The sequence below is a fragment of the Pteronotus mesoamericanus genome, unplaced genomic scaffold, assembly GCF_021234165.1.
Source record: "Pteronotus mesoamericanus isolate MK-2021 breed Mesoamerican mustached bat unplaced genomic scaffold, CSHL_Meso_final contig_24, whole genome shotgun sequence".
NCBI lineage: Eukaryota > Metazoa > Chordata > Mammalia > Chiroptera > Mormoopidae > Pteronotus > Pteronotus mesoamericanus.
In genome coordinates this window covers 24,120,351-24,136,839 of record NW_026555100.1, presented here as the reverse complement: position 1 = coordinate 24,136,839, position 16,489 = coordinate 24,120,351, and the positions used below count along the sequence as shown (strand labels likewise).

The following is a 16,489-nucleotide window of genomic DNA, read 5'->3' as shown; positions in this document are numbered from 1 at the left end:
ATGAAATATATTGTGCTGAATGAATAGATGGAGCCAAGGAAGAACAAGAAGTGCTGGAGGGAGAATGATCAGGAATCAAGAATGCAGCTGAAAAAATTCACTTTGAAATGCTTTAATCAACTACATGTATACATACCTGAGAAATATACCCATAGACAGAACATTTTCATTTCTTCTCTTCATAATCCCCCATTCAGTTAGCTTCTAGACAGCTGAGTGAGTTCTAAGGTAATAGTATAGTATACGCCTCATGATAAATTTTATAGGATATTGAATGTGGAAACAGTTCAGTGGTGCCAAGTGTTAATTTGTTGTATCTTTTCTTTCTTTGTGTTTACATAATTATCTCCCTAGACTGGCCAGTGAAAGGTAATTATATCCACTGTGAGTTGAGTGTTATTAAAACTATGTAAAATTTTATCTTAAAATCTAATTTTTGAATAATGGCTAGATCAAGAATGAATTTCTCTCCAAATTTATTCATGGACTAAACTTCTTTAAACATTTAAAGTAATTCTGGTTAACAAAAATTGAGAAAATAGCTTGTTACATACTACGTAAACTGTGACACAACCTAAATCCAAGGAAAATATTTGGCTAGCTCTTTATTTAAATAAATGTCTCTGGAGAAGATTTTAAAATTCTCTGACAATTCAAATAATTTATGTTTGTATATGTATCTTATTCACATATATGGCAATATGGTTTAACATATACTGTTGTTCCCTGAACATTTCAATAAATCTTAATTTCTAGTAGGATTATGGCCTCTATTTGATGTCATTTGACCTCAGATGAGATGTCTGATGGCTTTGTTTAATTTCTTCATGGTTTTATGAAGACAGTCGATTCAGTAATTTGAATTTACTGAAATAAAAGCCTACAAAAGGAAAAATTAGATATAATTTTGAGAAAGATAATACTAAGCTTTGACTTATGTTACTGTTCAGTGGCATTCAATGAAAAATAATTGGATACCAGAACAATAGAGAACCAGCCATTGTTGTTTTGAGTGATCATGGCACTTACTAAGCAGCTGTTTCAGTACAGACTTTCGAAATAATTGCTAACTGATGTCATTAATTTGTCTTTTGACCAGACCAATTTATTACAGTTTGGTAATGACAGTTTTCTAAATGGTGTATCAAAATGAAAGATAAATGGAGATGTTTAAAAATGTCTAGCTCCGAGAAAGGAAAGTTCACAAGTGATTTTAGCACAATAGTTGTCTACCACTTTAGACCACCTTTCCTGCTTAGCTTTGGCTTATAAACCCAGTTGACAAAATAAGGCTGAATTGTCCTTGATGTTTTATACAGCAGGATAAATGAATAAGGCAATAGAACCTACTTTGAAAAATTGCTTTCTGAAAGTAGGAGTTCTGTTCTGTTCATGGAGAAGGGTCTGTGGGTAAGACCTTGGTTGAAAATCCATCGGCTTTGGGAAAACAAACAAAAACTAAGATGCTAATATCAACTGTGTCTACTGTAAAAAAAAATCCAGAAAATTTCAGGGACTTTGGGGTGATATTTTTGGTTAGGTATTCTAAATTTTTGATGGTGTATAAGCCTTTTGAAGGATATACTTTGCAGTTGAAATAAAAAGTATGAGCCACTTTAAGAATTAAGCCCATAGGATTCATAGAGCTTGGGAAAGCAGAGATGGGAAATGGATGATTCTGCATTTGATTTCTCGGTGCTGCCACTCACAGGTGGACCCGAGTCAGGAAAATACTGTCTCTGAGCCCAGTCTTCTAAATTTGTAAAAGTGGAGATTAAAATATCTACCTCAAAGAGTTTTGGGAGAAGTAGATGAATTTGGTACATAGTAACCTCTCAACAGTATGTGTCCTCACGTGAAGAAGAGTTTCTAGTACTGTGCAGAGTGAGAGGGTGGCCGTTGGGAAAGATCTTAAGGACTGCGAAAGTTTAAAGTTCTCTGACACCTTAAGCTATGGAAGTGGGGGGACTTTACAACTTGCCTTTTTTCAAAAAGTCAGATTTGCTCTGTGTTATTAGAATGCAATGGTTAATTATTTTTCCTATTGCTAGTTCAGGTGTCAGATAATTGACCCTGGTTTGTATTGTTACGTCCCAAGATGAGGCCACAAGTCCCACTGAGGACAATTATTAGGCATGTGTTTATATCGGAGCATTCATGTTTCAGGTGTCCTCTGCCCATTGGTCTGGTCACACACGCTAATTATCTCCCACATTTATGAGTCTGTTACAACACATTCAGCCAAGGCACTTGGGAGCTTCCTGCCAGGGTACCCTCTGGCCTCGGTGTGCCTCACAGAGATACTGGTCACCTCAGTGTTGGTCATAAATCAGGCTCTGACAACTGTCCAGATTTTGATTTGTGCCCAATACATTCTGCTCACATACTGGTAATAAACATACCTGGGATCAGTCAGTGCCTGTGTTTTTGCACCTGTTCCTTCCCACCGCCCCCGCCTCCTGCCCCGAAATAGTTTCTGGTCATGTTTTCTTCTTACTAATAAGGCACTGGTATGCATGCTGTTTAGCATTAACAAAGAATACGTATTATGTGCTAGACTCTGTTCTAAGTGACTTGTGTACATAATATGCTTAGTTTATCCTCACGGGCTGTGGAGTAGGTGTTCTTATTATCCTCAGTTTAACGAGGCAGAAAGCTGTAGCCTGGAGGGGTTGACCAGTTTGCTCAAGATCTCACAGCAAATAAACAGAAGAGCCAGGGTTTAAATCTGGACCATCTCTTAACCACTATGCTAATCTTCCCCTCCAATAAGAAAGTATAGTCAATTTAAAAGAACATTAAAAAAAAAAAAAGCTATAGAAATCCCACCTATCCAGTGACAACTATTTTCAGCCCTTGGATGCACATACTTCCAATGAGTTTCCATGAACTTTGGTTGAAAATACTCTTCCTCTCCCATTTGTACTTCCAAGGGCTAAACATTATCAACAATTTGGAATTTATCTTTCTAAGTATACATGTAAACACATGCACATACACAGGTGATCCACACATATTTCTGTATGTGTTGTGTATAATCTCACATTTTTTAATTGGCTGTGTAGTTTGGGCTGCACTAATTGCAGAGGATGGCTGTACCATAATTTCTTTTGATGTACTACTTGCATTAATGGACATTTAGGTTGTTGTCACATTTTCCCTGCATCACTTATCATAGGTGCATATACTTTAGCATATGAAAGTATTATAATTTAATTAATCCTCTTTTGAAATTCAGGCTATTAGACAGAACTGGGGTGAACAGTCTCAAGACTGAAATTTGCGCAGACTGTTACTTAGTTACTTCTCAGTCCCAATGAAAATGCTTAAGTCCAAATGATCACTCTGTCACTTAAAAAAACACTAAAAACTTTATTGAGGTATACTTTTCATGCCATAAAAGCCACCTCTTTTAAGTGCAGAATTCAGAGATATTTAGTAAATTCACTGAGTTATAAAACCAGCGCCGTAAATCAGTTTCAGAGCATTTTCATCACTCCAAAAATTCCCTCTTGCCGTTTTCTAATTAATCCCCATCCCCATCGCCATCGCAAGGCAGCCACCGATCTATTTTCTGTTTCTGTAGGTTTCCTGGGCATTTCATGTAACCTGTCACTGTTAAGAATTTGCTCTCCATGACTAATATTTCTTTTCTTATTCTTTTGAATAACTTGGTCCGTAGAAAACTCCTGGCTAGAACTGTGCAATATATATACTGGGGCTCAGTACTGTCTTGAGTAATAACACATATATTTTTTTCTTCTGTTCCACAGAGACAGACTGTCTCTGTCATTGTGAGGCCTCCCCAGTAAATATCTGTATCAAAAGTGAACTGTTAGGTGATTTTCAGCAGTTTTAGTTAATTTCGTCAGGTGGTAGCTTGATAGTAACTGGGATTCTTGGTTTAATTGAATTGAGAACTGAATATATGCTGTCTTTACAGATGTTACCAGACATAGCAAGAATTGACCAGGAGCTCACCTTTGAGAAGTGATACCAAAAAGTTCACAGTAGTGATAGCCCAAACCTGTTGGGGCACCGTTAGCTTTGTATTGCAAAGAAAAGTTGTGCAGTTTATTTGGCCTGTAGTGTTCAAATAATTAAAAGTTCTTTAAAAGTTCAAATTACTAATTTATTGCTTTTATTAACCATTTTGAATAAAAGCTGGTAATTTAAAATTCTAGGGTAATTTCATTCCAATATTTAATATTTCAAAATCCGGTGGTTCCTGCAAGTAGTTTAGATGCCTACTCCCTGCATCTGTAGAGCTGTTAATTTGGCTTTTCAGGTGGTTTGCTTTGGGGGTTTCCATTTGATGTGCATACATATTCCTTGTTAATTGTCACTTCCAAGTAAATAACTACTATTTTCCAAAGAATTCTACCTTTTAAGATGATCAGAGAGAGTAGGCAAAGAACAATCCTGCCTCTCTTATTAATGAGAAAAATATACAGTATGATATTAACTGTATTCTAAAACATTTATTAGCATACCACAGCACAAAGTCCAGGGATGGAGTTATTTCTGTGTTCAGGCTTTTGAAGTGCACGTCGTAAGCAGAAGGTATTCCCAAGTCCTGTACTAAAGAGAAGTGACATGATTTAGCACCACAATCCTCACATGCCGATATGCCTCCCCAGGGCAGATCCGATCACCCTCAGCCCTTCAGAGCCCCACGGAACTCGTTTGTTCTTAAGGGCTTCTTTTCAAAGCAGTATTTAACACCTGAGGAGGAGAAAAGCTTTTCTTTAGAGGAAATAACAGCTTTATCTTGAATACCTCTGAAACCTGAATAGTTGCTTAGGTAAGGAGCTGTTACATTTTATCATCTTTGGCAAATGGGAAAGGCAGCTTTCTCAACTTGTGTTTTTCTAAAGGGAAAAGTCGAAGGATGTGTAGTAATTAATGCTTATCCAGAAAAGATAACTCATTTGCATAGAGGCAGAGAGATGTAGACATCTAAATAAACCCGGACACTTTGTTCTTCAGAACTTTAAAAAAAATATTTTTTCTTTCATGGAACGGGGGAGTGAACTGTGATTAGGTGTGTGTGTAGTTGGAATGTTGTTAAAAATAAAGTGAACGTCTCCCTCCTCTCGCCTTTCTCCTTTACTTTGGCATATTGGCTGTCTCCTTTCATTTAAGAACTAGACCAGGTCAACTACATTTAATCTTTCTTGTACTCGTCAGCATCTGCTTCCCTTGAACTGGGGAGCGACGAGGGAAGCAGACGCTGACCGTGCCCCTGCACCCTGCCGGGTACCAGCAGACCGCCCTGTCCTGAGGGAGCCCTCCTCCAGGCGTGCGCGCAGCGAACCTTCGCCCCAAGGGTAACCATCTGCTCTTCGCAGAGAGTATACCTTGGCTCTCCAGATCTAGCCGCCACATCAGAGATCGTAGTCATCATTCACCCCAAGAATATGGGTTGGGAGTATTGACGTAAAGAGAATGAACGGGCAGCTTTTTTTTTTTCACTTTTTTGCTTTTGTTCTTACTGTACATTAGTTTTGAGTAAATTTAATAATACAAATCAAGCAACTGACATCACATGTTGAGTGCCCCCATACTTTCAGAACTCTCAAGAGTATACTGAGGGGTGGGGACATATCCTCCAAGTAACACGGCCTTGCCCTATACAGCTTTCTTCATAAGAGTGCCCCTGAACTGCGGCTTCGGGGAGTCCTTAGGGGGTAGGGACTCAGCTGCTTTTAAGAGAATCTTTTCATTCTTAAATGGGGGGGGGGGGGGGGGTTGCTGTAAAACGTAATGCCATTTGGTGGGGGGCAGGTAGGGTGGGATTGAATGTGGGAATGTAGACTACGACAACAGCCATGATTTATTGAGCACCTACTATGTGCCTGGACTGAACTAGGTGCTTTGTAACTATCTCATGTAATCCTTTGAAGTAGATGGTGGTATCCTGTTTTTATATACAAGGAAACTGACTTGGAAGGGTTATTAACTTTCCCTAAGTCACAGATGAAGTTTATATCTAGTTTAGCTTCCTGCTTTGTTAGTCATTATTTGCTGTTTTCTGGAACTGGAGCTGAAACACAACTGAAGCCTGGATGTCTCCTCCAGAGAGTAAAGGTTACCCTGGGGGCAGGGTCGTTGTTTTCCCAGTTTTGCCACCCTGGTGACCATCTGCACCTGGCTGTAAATTGCTCAGCTGCCACGTGCAGTGTCTGTCTCAGTTTCCCTGTTCCACTCACCAAGGAACCTGCCTAGCTTCTCACTGCCCTGTCTCGGCGTCAGGAGTTCTCCTTTGGACGCGGGTCATCTGACTTATGTTCCGTGCTGTCCTTCTTGCGCAAACCACACTCGTAATGTACCATCCACAATGTCTAATCTTTATTTTTTTAACCCTTGCCCAAGGATGTGTTTCTTTTGATTTTTTTTAAAAGACTTTATTTATTTATTTATTTATTTATTTATTTATTTATTTATTTTTAGAGGGGGAAGTGGGGAAGAAAGAGAGTAAGAGAAACATCAGTGTGTGGTGGTCTCTCAAGCGCGCCCCCCCCCCACACCCCCTGACCCCGCTCTAGGGACCTGGCCTGCAACCCAGGCAATGTGCCCTACACTGGGAATTGAACCAGTGACCCTTTGGGTCATAGGCTGGCGCTCAGTCCGCTGAGCTGCACCAGCCAGGGCTCTTAGTGATTTTTTTTTTCTTTTTTATTTTTTAAGAGAGAGAGAAACATCGATCCTTTCCCTTCCTTTCGCACTCCAACTGGAGATCGAACCTGCAACCTAGGTATGTGCCCTGACCAGGAATTGAACCTGCAACCTTTTGGTACATGACTTGGCGCTCCAACCAACTAAGTACCTGGCCAGGGACAGAGTTTCTTTCTTCAAAATAGTGCCAGAATATCAAAACTTTCAAAGCAGCCAAATACTTAATTTGTCTAGAGTTTGTCACATTTTTCCCTCAGAATATTAACATTGTCTCTATAGCCGATATTAGTTAGTTACCTGTGTCAGGTGTTTCTAAAGCATTCAGTTTAGTGTTATAGAAACAACAGTTCACTTTCTTTTCAGACTCAAACTTCATTGATTGCTTAATATTTACTTAAATGGTGTAACAACAGAAACAAGTCAACCTACATAAACATGTTTGGAAGTGACTATAACTGAGTCTTGGTAAGCACTGGGTTGTCAGGCTTTTATTAGCTAATCCCAGTGACAGGGAGAGGTTGCTTAGCCATCACAGGCATCAGTATGTTGTGAGGGAATAATTAATCCAGTTGGAGACTGGTTTCGAGCACTTCGACTGTGCTGCAGTGTTATACCTCCTCCTCAATGGTTTAAGGACCTATGCATGACTGGCATCCCAGGACCCCGCCAACATGATTAACTTGATTTTTATGTGGATTGCATCTGGAACTGTAAACATTCAGTAGTAGTCATCATGGCAGTAACCCAGGAAGGTGTTTCTTTGGAAATCTAATAGAAAAAGCTGTGTGGCTAGAGAGAGCAGGGCCTGGGTTTTGCCATCACCTCACAGTTTGATATCTCTGGATATTTCTGGACAACAGGATAAGCTTATTAGTTAGATATGAGACAAAACTAACAGCTCACTCAAGTGCCACCGGAGAGCTTCTGTCAAGCTCTTCCTGTTACGTAAAAGCTAAAAGGAATCCATGCAGATTACGAAGTTATTTTGTATGTGATAATTAGTTCATAAAGTATAATTAATCCATATAGTATAATTTGTTAATTTGTCTTATAACTTGACTTACTTTAAGAATCAGTTATTAACCTCATTATTTTTACTTTTAAGAGAGGCAGAAAAGTTTCAAATCAGTTACTACTTTAACAATTGGGTTAGTTAAATGAGAAGCAAAGACCTAAAAAACAGTGGGAATGGGTCTAACACCCCAAATATTAGGGCCATGCTTGACTTGCTTTCCTGCCTCTGAAGTTAGACATGACTTAAAGCAAAAGGTATGGGCAACTATAAAAAACTTACCTTTTTTGCAATTGCGTGTTTATTGCACTTAACCTCGGGTTTATTTTAATTTTCATTTTACGGTGTCTGGCACCAGAATTTGTATAGACTTATTTAAAGGCCACACCCTGTGAGAAAACCCCACGATACTGTTACGGATAACTGAATGGCAAAAGGAGTTAATTCATGGATGTGTCTGGAATTGAACAAGTTCTGCCCTGCCATGTCTCATAAAGTGTGGTTCAGAGCTCACCTGAGCTCCAGCCACAGGAACCAGCATCACGCCGTTGCCAATATTACCCACGCTGACTCCCTCTCCGAAAGTAGGAATTCATGTGGCTGGCGAGCAACATTTTGTTTTAGGATTCAAGAGACACACACTCAGGCTCTTTAGGTATCAGTACTGAATCTTTAGGTTCAGATCATTGGTAAATTTGGCTTGCACATTGGCTCAGGGATTCCTGGTGGCCAGCGCAAAATGGAAAACATCATACGATTCAGATTATGCATAAGATAGGAACTGACCAGTGTTTAAGAAAAGCTTCTCTTAAAAGTTTGGAGAAGGTAAGAGAATTCCTCTTCTTAGTCTTGTTCCTGTTATCGAACAAATGGACCTGTGTGGGGGGGGTGGGGGGTGCCCAGATACTATTACCAAAAAAACGATCCCCCCCTTCCCTGGGGTACCTTAGTTGTAGATCCTTTGCCCCCCACCCTTGGAATTATGGCTCTGAATGGCAGTTTGGTGAAAAGGAAAGGAACTGTTTATTCAGAAGTTATACAGGTTTGATTAATGGCTAATTGTCACCCTTGAACCTCAAAATCCCTTTAAAACAATCACCAGCACACATACAGTCCTACCTTTCCCCCTTTGCCCAGTCAGGCCAGTCAGGGGTACCGTCCTTCAGAAGAAAAAAGAACAGAAGTCCGGGGCTCGGCTAGGCAGGCCTCTCGCGGTTTTCGGTACCATCCGTTGCGTCACCGCGATCTCCAGCTCTTCATCCATAACCATGTGGCACCTTCTCATGGCCCACTAGCAAGAGTCCTTTCTCCCCTCTTTCTTCCCGCATGGTCTTCACACTGTTCCCCAGAGTCTGTGTCCCTTTGTCTCTCCTGCAGGCCCTGTCTCTCTTCCTCCCTCAGTTACATTCTGTATTAAGTCTTTTAAACCTTCCTGATTAGCCTTGGTGATGTGCAAAATAATCCTCTTTGCCTATGAGGAATGAAGCTATCCTGTTATTGACATGCAAAATGACTCTCAGTGGCCCTGCTCAAGGCTCCCATCCCCCATGGCCACCCGCCCTTGGGTGGGGAGAATATATTTTTTCTTGGATACCCCATTTTCTGGACCCTGTTACAAATACCCTGTAAGGGAGCCCTGGCTGTGCCCCGTTACATTCCCTTCAAACCAAAGGATCCCCTTTTGTGGCAGTTTTTCCCCTGGATGCCTGGATAGATGAATCGGGTGGCAAAGGTCAGGACTATGAACATTTGCTCTAGGAAGATGAATTGAGCGGTGTCCCTATGACATGTAAGATTAAAAGAATCACCTTGGTTTGGGAGCTGAACTTTTATCAGCTCACTTGCAAAATCTTTTAAAGCTGCTCTGCTCAGTCAACACTTCTGTCACCTATATCTTGGTTGTCCCTACTAACATAGAAACATTCTGCTGAGGGAATCTTTTTTTCTTGTTCAGGGACAGATGTCAGAAAAGGCGCACAGTCTGCAGCTGTCCTTAGTCTCAGAACTCAGTGAGTGCTTTATCAGATGGAACTTCTAAAACAGTGTCTCATTGCTTAACCTATCTCCTTTTCTGCCATTGCGGAGTTTCTCAGCTATTTCTTGACTTTCTTGTCTGCCTCTGAAACTAGAAAGAACATATGGAGAGGTGAGGAATTAGAGAGTAAGAAAACACAGAGTAAAGCCTGAATAGGTATCTTCCCAATAAATGGCATGCAGTGGTTTGAGCTTCTTTTGGTTTTTATCATCTATCTAATATGAGGCAGTCTTGCATGTCAGAGTTTGATTGTTTTGCTATCTTTCCTGTTCTTGACTTGACCTGGTCTCATTAGGCAGAGAAACTAGACATATGTTTCTGTTCTTTGCAGAAAGGGGTAGCAGATAAAGCCCTACTGACTATAGGTGGGTAATATTTTGGTGCATTTTCAGGATTGGGTCTGACTTTGTTCAGGGATGGATGGATGGGTAGATTACTGAAGAGGTGGTGGTTTCACAATGTATAAGTATATTAAATTATCAAATTGTATACCTTAAAAAAAACAGTAAAGAAAGAGATGGTAGCTCCAGTAAACATTGATAAATGCATGAGGCTTGGTGGAAAGAGCTGTTTGCTGTGAATAGTGGCTCTCTGCCTCATAGTTGTGAGAAACTGGTTGACTTTGATTTCATTCTACCACTCAATATAAATTTTTTGCTACATTTATTTATAGTCTTGTGTTTATCTTTGACGTAGAACATTAAATTAGTTTCAGGAGTGCAGCAAAATGATTTGATATTTGTACATATTGCAAAATGATTATCATCGTAAAATATATCACCATGAAACCCGAAAAGCTGACGTTCATGCTGCCTGTCACCTACCTGACCCAATTAGCAGAGACAGGGATTGAATCTTTATGGGCGCTTTATTCAGATGGTCGGGATCTGAGAAGAGAGCGGGTTTGTACCCTAACAGACTGTCTTAAATTCCATTTTAAACTGACCCTTTTTTAAAGGAGAAGAAAAGTGTAGGTAAAGGGATTGGAATTCAGTGGAAGAAGTTAATCAGATAAAAAGCTGCAGCATTCTTTCACCTGTGCCCTGGGGGGGGTGAGGTACTATGGCTCCGATACCATCTTAATTGCCCTCAGTCCTCCTGAAGCCCAAAGGTGGAACTGCTTCTGGTCTCCTGGAGTCAAGGCAGGTCCTGCCTTAAGTTTCTGAAACAATAGCTTTTTACATACATTGATTACTAAGCTTATCAGCTATTACCCGAAACCGGAATTTTTCCAACATTTGAGTCCCCCACCAACCATACACAGTTAAGATTCTTTTTCTCGAAATGAGAACTTTTAAGATCTACTCTCTTAGCAACTTTCAATATGCAATGCAATATCATTGACTATAGTTGCCATGCTGCACATTATGTCTACATGACTTAGAACTAAAAGTTTTTATCTTTGACCCCCATCATCCATTTTCTTAATTTATTTTTCCTGGGTGCTTTATGTTTTGTGTATGTGCTTATATTATTTTTTAAGGAAGTTTAAAATAAATTTGGTTCTTGCCAGATTAAATTACAGCTTAAAAGAATGCTAAAACACAGTTTTGAAAAATGTAGAGTGACTAGTCAAATGAATTCCATACCCCTATCACCCAGGATTAACAACCATCGGCTGTGATTCTTGTTCTGTCCCGCCCACCTCCTAATTTGCTCAGGGAGGGGAGGGAAGGAGAAGGCAGTATTTTAAAGCAAATCTCACCATCATACATTTTACTCCAATATGTTGTCCTCATGTTTGTTATTCAGTTATTTACTTTTTGTCTGTTAACTCTTTTCTCATTACTGAAATAACCCCTGGTCTGTACTCTGGCGATGTTATGAAGGTGGGCTCTTCTGGAAGCCTTGACCTTCACATGGCTTTGGTGGCTGATCTTCAGGGAGCCGGAGGAAGACAGGCTCGTTGGTGTGCAGTGCATGGTCCAGTTGCTAGTAGAACACAGGCGTATGATTACTAACCCCCTAGCTTGGAGGAGTTAGGTGACATGCTAGGCATTTATTATATGATCTTAGGTTTAGGGGAAGTAGGCCCAGATCTAAGTCATGATTCGTATTAGTTATTAAATGTACACAGAAACAACAGCTTCAAATGATAAAACTCTTTAAAGGAATTATGTCTAGATCCTATTTTATTTTTCTAGTTACCTGAACAGAAAAATGTTATTACAACCTAATCATTTATAAATTTGCTGTCCTTTGAGTACGGTACTAACCTTTACAGCATTTTGCACATTTTGAAGGATTCTTTATAGTTTATTATATTCAAGTCCCACAAGAGTGCTGTGACTAAGGAAAGGAACTAAATTCTGCCCAGTTAAGTCAATTGAGGATGGGGGGCGGGGTGTGATGTGACTCATCATCAGGCCGTATGTCTCCTGGCCTAGAAGTCTTTCCACTTTGAATGGTTTTCGAGTTGCTTTGGAATGTGTTGTGACATTGGAACATGCCTGTTTCTGTATACCTGTTGTGTTGAAGTTTGGGAAATTCACATCGTCTTGGGCAAAGTCCTGGCGATGCTCCGGGAGACTGTACTCTCATCGGAGTCCTGTACCGTGGCAGGGCCGTCTGATTCCTATCATTGCTACCCCCCTCCACGCTGTCCCCAACTCAGACGATGACCATTGCTGCCTTGACTTAGGTGCACCAGTTACTTTTGTGAAAGTGGAATTTATTTGAGCCTAAAATGTCTGAAACTCTCCTGGAGACTAGAGATAATTTGATCCAGTAGAGAACTTGTTTGGATATTCCTCCACTGTGACAGGAATTTGGTGCAAACACCTAATTTCCCAGTTCCCTTTAAAATACGTAGACATCAGCATTGGTTTAAATTCCCTGAGGGAATAGAATCATTCATTCTTCAGGGTTTATGTTTTATTCAAGAACTTATTATAGTAACAGTCTTCAAATGTGTATATTTTGTTTCTTCCAAAGATGCTTCCTTTTCTTTGATTAGTTAAAATTGTCTTCCCACTGAGGTATCTTGCCTGCTGCAGGTATAGTTTATAAAACATTATGCATTTGACTTGGAGACATCACATGCATTTAAAGTACCAAATATTTTGCTTGAGAATTGACATAATTTCAGTGCAGATGTTTTAACCATTGTTTATTATTCAAGGAATTCTCTATGTAAAATAGGTTAATATAATTTCTAATATGGAATTGCTTGGAAAACTTGAGGGAAAGCCTGCTAAACTCAGGGGGAATGTGTATTAGGGAATATTGTAAACAATAGGCAGTGCTATTTTCAAACCTGTAAACTAGTCAAAATGGTTCGTTAATCAAATGTCAAACAAGATTCTGGTTTTAACAAATAAATGAAACAGGTCTGCAATTAGTACATTACTCAGTATGCAGATGGTGCAGGTGAAATGATTGTTGTCAGCACTTAGAAACAATTTTCTTGTTAAAACGAAATGCTTCATATGAAGTACAATGAGGTGCAGATCTTGTTAGAGATTTTATATTTTCTGGGCATAGCCAGGTGAGTTCACCTGCTATGGCGAAGAGGCTACAGAAGAGTGGGTCTGTAAATGGGCGTGGGCCCCTGGACCCAGAAGAGACATCAGAGAGTTCTTTCCTGGGGGAGCCGGCAGTGGCTGTGGGCATGTGGGGTAGAGGTGGGGTAGAGGTGGGGAGGAAAGAGACACACAGAAAAATTGTCGGTCAAGTTTGATGCTCCCACTGAGAAGTTGCTCTCACAGCCAGGTCTCAGCTTTGTCATATTTGCCATGTGACCTTGGGTAAAGCATTTCGCTTTGATGGTCACCAGTAAGATTCAACTGGAATTTGTCTTTCAAATTGGAGTGCTTCAATCCCCCCAGATGTGGGCTGGTGGGTCAAGAGATGTGCAATACATATTTCTTGGAGATATGGGCAAAGACAGTGTTTTTTGTATGAATATTGCCATGATTAATTATAGAGCAAAACACAAAATTTGTGTCATTTTGGGGCAAACTGTAAACATTTAAAATTGCCCCTTTTATTATAGAGCCCCTTAGACTTGCACACCCAGACTTTGGGTGGCTGGCTGTGCATACCCCCTGCCTACTGGCCTTGGGAGAGAATGTTCAGAATGAGAGGTGGGATCTTCGCCAGTCCCCAGATACCGAAAATCTTCTTCCACTCTTAGTTTATACTGTTCCTCTGTGAGAACTGATCACGGATGCCTTCCCATGTCAAAAATCAAGTGCTTTTGTTTGTTCTTCTGTTGTATGTAGTAGGTGACTTAAAATTGCATCTGCCTTGTGAGTAGTGTAATTTCTATTATGTTAAAATGGTAAGCTTGTTTGTTTCATTCGTTCTGCATTTTGATTGAGTGCCTGCTCTGTGCTAGGCACTGTTTAAGTACATTTTTCTCTGTTTTAATATTTAAGTTAAATCATTAATATTTTGAATAGGTAATATATTCACATGGTTCCACACAAGTAGACTTCTCACTCTTGTCACTTGGGTCTCTTTCTGGGGTGATATTCACTATCTCTTTAGGTGCCTTCAACTGATATCTTATGTATATGTTAGCAAACAATATATCTCCTCTCCTCCCTCTCCTTACACAGATGGTATTATAGAATACGTACAAATATGCTTGTTAACCTTTTTCATTAACAATTAAATTTGCTTTATTTTTATTTTTATTTTATTTTTTAGTTTTGAAGGATGTACATGGAACTGGTTGCACTGGTTATCTCTGAAGGATGGAGTTGCCTGCCCATCCTTCTTCCCTCCCTCCTTCCCTTCTACTTACTTACCGACCTACCATCTAATAATGAATGTACTCCTGTATCATTTGAATCTTTTTACAAAGACAATATATGGCTTTTATAAAAAGGGAGAAGTCCTTTCTGAAAAAGATAGTATAAGTAAATAAGTTCACACGCACACATCAAATATTTGGCCCTTCAAATAGCTGCTCAGGGCTTGGGGCCTGGCTGTGTGGGTGGGCGTCTAACCTGGGACAGGGCGCGAGCATGGGAGCTCTCTGAAAGGATCCGCCAGTGATGTCTTTATACCTTCGCATAGGTGGTTGAGGAAAGTGAAACTGTGTGGAACTTGCCCCTCTGGACATTTCCCCCCTGCTGTGACTCACCTCTGTGGCAGATGGTGAGATGTGTACAAGACTCGTCTGGGTGGCACACGTGGGAGCTGCCCTGGAGGGCAAGGGGCGCTCAGAGCCGGGAAGGAAGGCTGTGCCCGCAGCCCAGGCTTTGCGGGAAACCTGCTCTGTCTCCCAGCTAATGGAGTCTGGGTGGGACGCTGTTGGGGGCGGGGGTGGGGTGGGGAAGGAACCTTGTGATCCGAGCCTGTGGAGTGGCGGAATGTTTAGACTCCTAAGTGTACTCCTGAAATAGCAGGGAAAGAAGGGAGGAGAGTTTGTCAGTGATAACAGTCCTTGTGGTAACAGTGCACGTCGTTTTAAGGAACTGGAAACATTTCAGCATCTTCTCTCAGCTTTACCCCGTGGTTTGAAGGGAAATGATGGCATCCCCACGTGGAGATGATGCACTCATTGGTGGAACACACAGGCTCAGGACCCCGCTGTTGGAGCTCCACTCCAGCTCCTGACTTTGAGTGCCTGACTGCACTTCTGGGGCCTGTGTCCTCACCTGTCCATAGGGATTTACACTTAGTAATGTTAGCTGTTTTCGTCGTCCTCCTTGCTAGGAGGAGGAGCAGGAAGACGAGAAGCAAGGCAATGACAGACCTTCTGCTTCACATGTCAAAAGAAATGTGCTGAGAAAAGACCTTGGATTCTTGATACTGCTTGGTTCTCTGCTTCACCTGCCCTCTGAAAATTCAGTGTTCTTCAAAGTCATTTAGCAGTCACTGGACCAGTGCTCCTCATCTTGTCCTCCTCTCTATCAATTTGTCACACGCATTTTATTTGAATTCTGTGGCATGCAGGTTCCCACCTTGCCATTGAGAAAATTTAGGTGGCTGTCAAATTCCTAGTCTCTAAGGTGTGGATGCTGTATCACATACTGATTTTTTAATTACTTCAACACATAATCATTGTTCAACACAAAAATACTAATGATTTTGTCATTAGCATCTAAGCTATATGAAGTAATACCAACTATCCTGCAGTATAGTATATCTTATTACTTCTTATGTTTATAAATAATGACATGGCTTTCCAAAACTGAAGCTAAATCCACAAAGCCTGTGTTGCAATAATCAGTTTTATAATTCTTCATAAGGTTGGATGGAGAAGTGTTTCTTTCTCAGTAAGAATCTGTTGTACAGTTGTTTATGACTCCTGAAGTTAATAATCTGCTCCTAAAGACTTTGACCTTTGTTGTTTAGATTTACAAGTAGTTAGTGTTCCATAGAAAACAAGTTGCTATTTGCCAGGATATTGCGTCAGCTAGACACTGGGGTGCTATTTTTAATAGTATGTGATTCCTGTAGCCATTTGATAAAACTAGAAGCTTATAAAATGAAGTCCAGAGTGGCGGGCCTGGAAAGTTTAGTTTCACAAGACCAGTACTATTTCAGGGACTGGATTTGAGAGGAACTGTAACTTAGATCTGTCTGCTAAATTTAGTCTGTCAGCTTGCCAGGGTCTCTCCTCTCAGTTTCTGTTGATAATAGAGGATGGGGGGGCGTGGTGTTTGCTGGGATGGGCTGGGAAGGTGGAATGTGTTTGTGTACTGGCGAAGGGCACCCACCTTTAAAACACCTCTTTATTTTTATAGCCTTTAGTGGATGTAAAAATAATGTGTTTTTTTTAATAAGTCTTGAACTCTAAAGAGGTATCA

The 16,489-nt window shown here is 40.5% G+C and overlaps 1 protein-coding gene across 6 annotated transcripts in view; it reads left to right on the top strand.

Moving 5' to 3' along the window:
• SGMS1 (sphingomyelin synthase 1) overlaps positions 1-16,489 on the top strand; it is a 283,425-nt gene that overhangs the window by 205,673 nt on the left and 61,263 nt on the right. For 3 of the 6 annotated variants that reach the window (XM_054572795.1, XM_054572793.1, XM_054572798.1), the window contains one exon: positions 6,691-6,757. The exons of the other annotated variants lie outside the window; for them this stretch is intronic. The gene's annotated coding sequence lies outside the window, so the exon portion shown is untranslated. The remainder of the gene's footprint in view (positions 1-6,690; positions 6,758-16,489) is intronic. 6 annotated transcript variants of the gene reach the window in all.